At 34.2% G+C, this 8,704-nt stretch overlaps 1 pseudogene; it reads right to left on the minus strand.

The window, feature by feature from the left end:
- Window positions 1-6,970: 6,970 nt before the first annotated feature.
- LOC149153964 (heavy metal-associated isoprenylated plant protein 23 pseudogene) lies at window positions 6,971-8,083 on the minus strand (annotated as a pseudogene).
- Window positions 8,084-8,704: the final 621 nt, after the last annotated feature.

Consider the following 8,704-nt stretch of genomic DNA (forward strand, 5'->3'; position numbering starts at 1 on the left):
AATCAAGAGCCATCGTAGCTGAAAATCCTTGGTACCTTCTAAAGGCTTCCACCATGGCTTGCCTTTATCTCATAAAAATAACAACATATTAGTTAATCTATTTTCCCATTCTCTAGTAGGTGATCACATCGAATGGTTACATAGTCTTCTTAAAGGGTTAATATGCAAGATCCACCTATTAATATACCACTACATCCATCATTTTCGCATGCATATATGGCATTGGTGTGGTTTGTTCACCGTCATGTATTTAAATTAGGAAGATGAGGAATTATTTTCAACATCTAAATGATGATAGTGTAAGGATCTATCGAACTACACATATCATATCCATAAATATAGTATTTATGATATTTCGACATGGGTTTAAACCCTAAATATAAGGCCAAAGTTTTTCTTGAAGACCTTGAATCGATAAAACATGACCTGAATTTCCTCCTCTACATTGAGAATGACTACATGCAATTTATATGGGAGAAAGTAGGCCTAAAGAACCTAAATCCCTATTCTCCAACTAAAATGTAATAAATGATCTATGGATAAAAATATACCAACCCAAAATTGAGACTCAAACGATCATCCATATCGAAGGAAAGGGAAAACCTAAACCATCTACCTAAAACAACAATATGTGGTGCAAGTACCACAAGCAAGACATAAAAATCCAAATAGTGGAAAAAATTCAAATAATCGAATGCTAAAATAAGACCAAATTAATCAACCTCCTAAACCTAGAAGCATTTTTGTATAATAAAATGTCAATATTGGGGTATGGAGGGACCACTTTCTAGACTATGAGCTTCCTCCATGAAGAAAAAGAAGGTTTTCTTCTAGATAGAATCTAATTCCTTTGCTAAAGAATAAGGACATGGTTATCACTCCATGAATCCCTCCTTTAAATTGCAGGTTTTAACCCTGTACATAAATTACCTGCATACGAATTCTAAAACATAGAAAATAAACAATGTGAGAGCATAACACATAAAACACATATACACAGAGATTTTCCCCTAGATCCTAAAACCATGACTACCATATTGATTTTTCATTATGTTCCTTTCAATGTTACAATATACATATATACATGTTGAAGCATCCAACAACATGGACTGAAAAACCATCGCGTCCAAAACCATGTGCGAAAACCATGCTCCAAACCATAGGTAGGTCTGCCCAACCTAATATAGGGTCCCAAAAAAAATTTCCCAGGGGGGCTACCCCGCACCTCGTAGAGGGGTGTTGAAAAGTGTGCAACAAGAAATGTTAAATTTAGGAAGTGCTAAAGATAGAACTACTAAAAATAGAACTCCTAAAAATAGAACTCCTAAAAATAGCAGTTTGGCCAATGAGCATTTTGACCACCTTGGGTGAGAGGTGAAACTACTAAAAACAACATCTTCTAAAAATAGCATTTCTAGGTCCCTTCCTATTTATAGCAGTCCCTAGTCTATCTATAGGAATTAAATTCAAATTTGGTCTTACCAGCAGTTTGAATATTAATTAATTAATTCAGTTTGAGATAATTAGTTAAGGAAAATCAAACTTGAAGTCTTTGTGAGAACATGCAATAATTTCTCCACTGATTGGGGAATATATCCTTGATTTGCTCCATTGATTGAGGAATTAGGGATGAGTTCTATATTGAGAGGATCAGTTGACTTAGTTTAACTTAGTCAAGTTCAGTTAGATTAATATAACAAGTTGTTAAATTAATGAGATATAGTTTGTTGATGCTTGCATGCATGTGACAACTACTATTTTAAGATAACTGTGTATTCACTCATGGATAACTGATGCATGTTGGTTCTGTCAAAGACCCAGTTGAGATTAGAGAAGGGACAATGTACTATCAATTGGATGAATATTTTTTCTATAAAGGAAGCTCATCCATGATGAGGATTTATCTCCTTTAGGTTTGTGCATTTATTTCAGAGGTTAGTGTTGTGTGTGAGGTGAGAATCACACAGGTTGCAGCTGGAGGACCCAGTAAAACTGTGCATAGAAATAGGAGGCTTGGAGGGCAAAGGAGAAGGTTTGTGAGAAGCCTTTGACTATCTATGAGCAGTAGAGGGATTGTACTGAGAGTTGGATAGCTTTCGAGCTAAGGCTTTGTGTAATTCAGACATATCTCTACTTGTATGATAATATAAAGATGGGGTTTTAGGCAGGTGCTTTCCCCGGGTAAATTCTTCTATGTTATGTGTGATTGATTCCTCCTTATCAGTTAAATGTGTTCTTATTGATGTTGCTCATGGTTGATTAAGCTTCTGCTAAATTGTTTGTAGAAGTAGATCAAGTGTTTTGCTTTAGTACATTGCATTACCAGGTGATCTACAGGTGGGAATTTCTACATGGTATTAGAGCTAGCTGATTTGTAGAAAAGGTCTACAAAATTCTACATGGTATCAGAGCTAGCTGATTTGTAGAAAAATTCTATAGAATTTCTACATGGTATCAGAGCATAGGTGATCAAGGAAGAACAATATACTAGAGGAGATTTCAAAGTTTTGAGTTTTGGGCGGAGAGTTTGTAGAGCAGATCTGAAAATTTCTATACAAAATTTTTAGAAACAAATTGAAGATTTAGATTCCTTGTGGAAAAATACCCAAATTCCAAAAAAAAAATTGGCTAAATTGGAGTTCGCATGAGGGAGATATCACTAATTTAAAATCAGCTCTTTTTCCAGGAAATTTCGTGACGGTGGGAAATATGAAATAGATTGGTGCGCTAGCCAAGAACCTGTATGCACTTGAGGTACAAGATGCATGCAAAGCCTTGAGGAGCAAGGCAAAGGTCAGATACTTGGTGGTTGAGAGGGAGAGTAATTACCTCTCAACATGTAGCACCAGAAGAAGTCTAAGATGATTGTGGAGGAGCCACGATTGGTGAAGCAGTTTCAGGAGGTTGTGGAGCAGCCACTACTAGAGAAGCTGTGTGGAGATCGAGTAGAGACGTCTACTCATGCAAAGACCTCTAGTAGGGGGAAAATTCGAGCTAGGTGGGCAGAGGGATCACACGCAGCCATACCTCTAGGTAGGAGGTGGGGCGATATAGAGTGATCGTCCCAAGGAGGAGGGGCAGGATCCTTGAGGTACCCAACCTCTTGGATGAGACCTTGCTACGGGAGCCCCGATGTGGAGTGGAAGGCACTGACTGATTGGGTAGAGATGTTGGGTTGTGTTATATTCTTTCCATGACTAACCTACGTAGTGAACCGAGGGGTTAGAGGGGGGGCAGAACCCCCCCTCGTTGTGATGATTGTGCAGCGGGGTGTTCATAGGGGGGTTTGAGGGGGTGAGTAGCATCCATCTATGGGGTCCAAGGCAACAACCCAAGAAATTTTTTTTTGGACCCTATATTAGGTTGGGCGAACCTACCTATGATTTTCAGTCCATGGTTTTGGACGTGATGGTTTTCCGTCCATGGTATTGGATGCTTCGACATGTATAAATATGTATTCTAACTTGAAAGGAATATAATGAAAAATCAAGCTGGTAGTCTCGGTTTTGGGATACAGGGGAAAATCTCTTTGTATATGTGTTTTATGTGTTATTCTCTTGCATTGTTTATTTTCTGTGTTTTAGAATTTGTATGCAGGTAATTTCTATATGGGGTTAAAACCTACAAGAGACAGATGCAGATGGAGCAGTAGAGAGAGCTACAGTGTAGGGAATCCCAGGATAATGCAGAGCATGCAAGTTGTAGCAATGCAAGAGCTACAAGTGTGTTGCATAGTGTAGGGTAGCACCGACAAGGGTGCAACGGTGTGAAAAGCATTGAGATGTTGCAGTAGTGTAGAGGTCAGAGAGGGAGCACTTGTCAGCAGTAGGTAGAGATTTAGCATCAGAGTATGTTTCTAGCCCGACAGAGAGGTTAGTTGGGAGATTTTTTGTTCCAAGTGTTGCTGGAGCAACCACACTTGGTAGATGTGTTGCATGCAGAACATTCTAGAGTTATAGGATTTGGTTCGAGAGGAAGCCTTTCATGTTGAGAGGGAGTGTTGAAAAGTGTGCAACAGGAAATGCTAAATTTAGGAAGTGCTAAAAATAGAACTGCTAAAAATATCACTTCTAAAGATAGCAGTTTGGCCAATGAGCATTTTGGCCACCTTGGGTGAGAGGTGAAACTGCTAAAAATAGTATCTTCTAAAAATAGCATTTCTGGGTCCCTTCCTATTTATAGCAGTCCTTGGTCTATCTATATATGAAGTAACTTTGAATTTGGTCTTACCAGCAGTTTGAATATTAATTAACTAGCAATTGTACCAAAAGGTACAAAGAGAGGCCAATAGACTTATGAAGTTAGAATTGTTGAATTTTTATAAAAGATTTAAAAGTACAAGTATTTTTGTAAAAAATATAAAAATAAAAAATAATGAATGTTAGGAACCATATAAGATGTACAGTCTAAAATACTTTATTAATTATCTATATATATATATATATATATATATATATATATATATATATATATTAAAAAGTACAAGTGTTTTTGTAAAAAATATTAAAATTGGAAAATAATGAATGTTGGAAACCATATAAGATGTAAAGTCTAAAATATTTTATTAATATATATATATATATATATATATAAATTAAAATCTCAATTGTATTTTCAATTGGGTATTGGTTAACTTTTATGCTCATCCATAGAATGATTAGTAGTTCATATATTACAAATAGAGGCTTGATTGTGTATGAAGCAACCATTTTAAGAGATCGAATGATGTAAAACTCAATAAGGATGGTTGTCGAGATAATTTGGCACTTGTGGATCTAGGGAATGATCCCTCATTTGTTGAAGATATGGGAGTGGTTTTCTCATGAGGTTATGCAATAACTCGATATGTTGTTTAGTAATTGACTTCAGGAGATCCATGATTTGGGAGTTCAAGAGTGGAACTCGGGAATCCAGTTTACCGACTACACATTTACGAGGGTTACAAGACAACTTGATGGAGTTCACTCTATGTGATTTCGAAGATGTTTAAGGAAGCTAATGAAGACTTCGACAAGAAGATCAAAGACAAGTACTTGTTAAGGGAGAGACTTGGAGATTTAACTCCTACTTGTCTTGTCCATATTGATTGATGTTCTTCATCATTAAATGTAATAGTTGTGTGATTGTTAATTAGTTGGATTTGAGAGATTTAAGTCCAACTAAAATAGTTCCTACTTTGGTGTTTGGTTGAGATATTTTCTCAACTAATTGATTGTATGGTTAAGATAAAATTTATATCTTAAACCAATACTTATTGTATTCATATGTGATGTTTAATAAAATACAATTAAATTTGTGATGTATAATTAATTTTTTAACTATTTTTATTTAAAAATTAATAATAATAATATAATTAAAATAATAATTAATAATAATATAATTGAAATGATAAAAAATAAAGATTCATAGGAATGGCTAGAACAATCCAATCTGTAAATTGACAATTGGACATCTTAATAGTAAAGGCATTTAAAAATAAGCATAACTTTGAAAGAAAGTTGAAATTGATTTGATCATGTCAAACCATTTTTGACATATGCAAAAAGTTGATGAACAGTTTTGGACATATGCAAAAAGTTGCTGAGGAGAGGTTGAGATTGAAAATATATAATCATTTTGGACATATGTGGTGGGTGAGAAAGTAAAGGTTGAAATTGAATTAATTTTACATAATTATAATTATGATATTATGTGATAAAGGATTAAAAAACATAAAATCCCAAAGTAAAAGTTTTTCCAATTGAATTTACTTTATTATAAAAGAACGTTGTATCTCTGTGCATATAGTTTTGTATCTACATACCTATTTGAAAATGGAAAAACACCCACTTTATATTCAAATTATACTCCTCTATTAACCGGAAATACTTTAGCAATATGAAATCATATACCATATACCTGTCTTAATTATATCCACTTTATTAATGTGGATCCATGAGCTAGATGACACTTGTGGCCATATAAAAGTTTAAAGTCAAAAATCTTGGTGATAATCAACATTGAAATAATATTTTTGAATTTTAAATATTTAAAAATGGTATATTTCTTCTGCATCAAAAGATACCTTTAATGACAGAAAAGGGAAGTTGCCTTGCTTTTATAATTTCTAACTTCAAAAAACAGGAAATTGCCTTTACTTTCATAATTTCGGAAAACAATGTGATAGAATTGAATAAAATATTATAGACTGAAATGAATAAAATTATAATAAAATATAATATAATAGACTGAAATGAATAAAATTAAAATATAATAGACTGAAATGAATAAAATTAAAATAAAATACCAGGGAACAAAGAAAGTAGTAATCTTTCCATACAAGTAAAATTTAGTAGTAACTAATATTGCAGAGGGAAATCCCATCATATTACAGAATGAAATCCCATCCAAAAGGATTTGTTAGGGACATTACAGAGATAATAATCATAGTGGAGAGCTGATTCACAAGGCATGACATGTACTCTGTTCTCAGGATATAAGCCTTTCATATACCCAATACAAGTAAAACTGAGAAACCAATCTTGTAGAGTGAAATCCCATCATATTACAGAATGAAATCTCATTCTATAGGATTTACTAGGGTCATTACAGAGAAAATAATCATAAGTGGAGAGCTAATTCACAAGGCATGACATGGACTCTGCTCTCAGAATGTAAGCCTTTCATTTACCACAATACAAGAAAAACTGAATAACTAATCTTGTAGAGTGAATCCCATCATATTATAGAATGAAATACCATTCTAAAGGATTTACCAGAGACATTACAGAGATAGCTATCATAGTGGAGAGCTGCTTCACAAAGCAGGACATGGATTTTTCTTACAGGATGTAAGCCCTTCATTCACCACAGAAACTCTTGTTGTTGAAGATAAGAAGCAGCACAAAAGTTAGTCATTCCACATTTACTACAAACTTACAACAATATTAACATCCTAAAAATATTCTCATCTATGCGGAGCTTTGTGGGCCTATAGATTACAAGAGAATAGCAGAAATTCTTCACTGAACACGTTAGTAGTGTACTGATCATCTTGGCAGTTGGAGACAGTACTGGTGTTGGAGCTCTCTTTCCTCACAAACCCAGCAGGGGCTTTCTTGTCATAATTCTGAGCAGAGAAAGGCTAGGTAACTGAGTTGTATGGCACGTATGGCCACAGTTCTGCATGCTTCCCAGTGAGTTTCAATTTCTTCAATACCTTGCTTGGATCCAAATATCCTGTGACTGTCACTTTCTGCTCTTTCTATTTATATCCACCGTTTGAACTCCTGCACTAAATTTCCCATAGAAGAGAAACAAAAGTTATTACAATCATCAAAACCCCAGCTTATATTAACCTAGAAAAGAAAATGATGGGCCATTTTGGCTTGTGGCTTAGATGTAGATCTTGATTGTAACAGGTGACAAAAGTTAGCATCTTGGTACAGAAATCAGTAACAAAGCTAACGGATTGGTAATGAGAAAGCGTAGATCTTGAGGTGGAAATTTTCAAAAGCCCAAAGCTAAAAAAATTGGTAAAATAGAGAAAACATGAACTCTGAGCTGAAAAACTGAAGAAACATTAAAGAATTAATCATCACACAAGTAGTTCATGCTGAAATATGAACACACTCTTCTAAAACAGAGCAAACATAAACTCTGAGATGAATAACTAAAGAAACTCTAAAGATTTAATTAGCACACAATTAGTTCATGTTGAAATCTGAACACACTCTTCTATGGGCTTTACTTAACATAAATTTTTGGAAGGTTTAGACATCTTTGGTTTTGTTTTAGTTTCTGATGATGATGATGGATGGAATTATTATCCAAAATGTTATACGAATCTAAAAAATTAAACAGTTTTATTCCAGAAATCTTCATCAACAAAGTAACGAATCTCAAAGATTAAATAGTTCTACTCCAGAAATCTCCATCAACAAAGTTTAGATCTCATTCTGATTAAAAATGGGGGGTCCTTTGTTAAAAAAAATCACTTGGAAAGATGGGAATAAGTGCTTGTTTTACCTGACATAGAGGAGAGAACTTTGTTAACCTTGCGCTCACACCCTTCACAGACCATTCTGACTTTCAATTCAACAATTTGTATTCATGCCCAGTCATAACTATCACTATGAAGCTTAAATTTATACAAAAATACCTTGACATGGGCATATGAAGAACGATGAAACCCATTATGCACAAATAATGGGATGTAAGGCATATTTATCACGAAATACCCAAGGGAAAACAATAGAATAGCTCCATTGTTAGATAGCAGTCGCTTGTTTACTTGAATCAACATGAATTCAACATTTGATCTGTGCATTAATAAATGCCCAATTCTTTATGAATCCCCTAAATGCTATAATGACATGACTTTTTGAAAACACCTAATTGTAGATTAAATTGCATAATTGTCTTCTACATTCAACACTGTTGCACAAGCCTTAAGATATACTTCACAGTTTTTTGCACTTGCCCAATTTTAAAACTGCATTTGTAAGTTTGGGAAAGTCCCTCACCATAAAAACATACAGTCTTTTGTATATCGACATCTGTGCAATTTGTGCAAACCTTTTGATACATATATTTAATTATTTCTCAGAAAATCTTTACCAAACCATGACTTAGATATCAACTCCACAATTAACTCTGTCCTTAATCAAACTCATTAGATCTACCTTATTAACATGTAGAATACAAAGCTTTTTCAGGTTTGGAA

Source organism: Pinus tabuliformis, chromosome 9 (assembly GCF_031772625.1).
Source record: "Pinus tabuliformis cultivar Carrire ecotype Pingquan chromosome 9, CPIR1, whole genome shotgun sequence".
Classification (NCBI taxonomy): Eukaryota; Viridiplantae; Streptophyta; class Pinopsida; order Pinales; family Pinaceae; genus Pinus; species Pinus tabuliformis.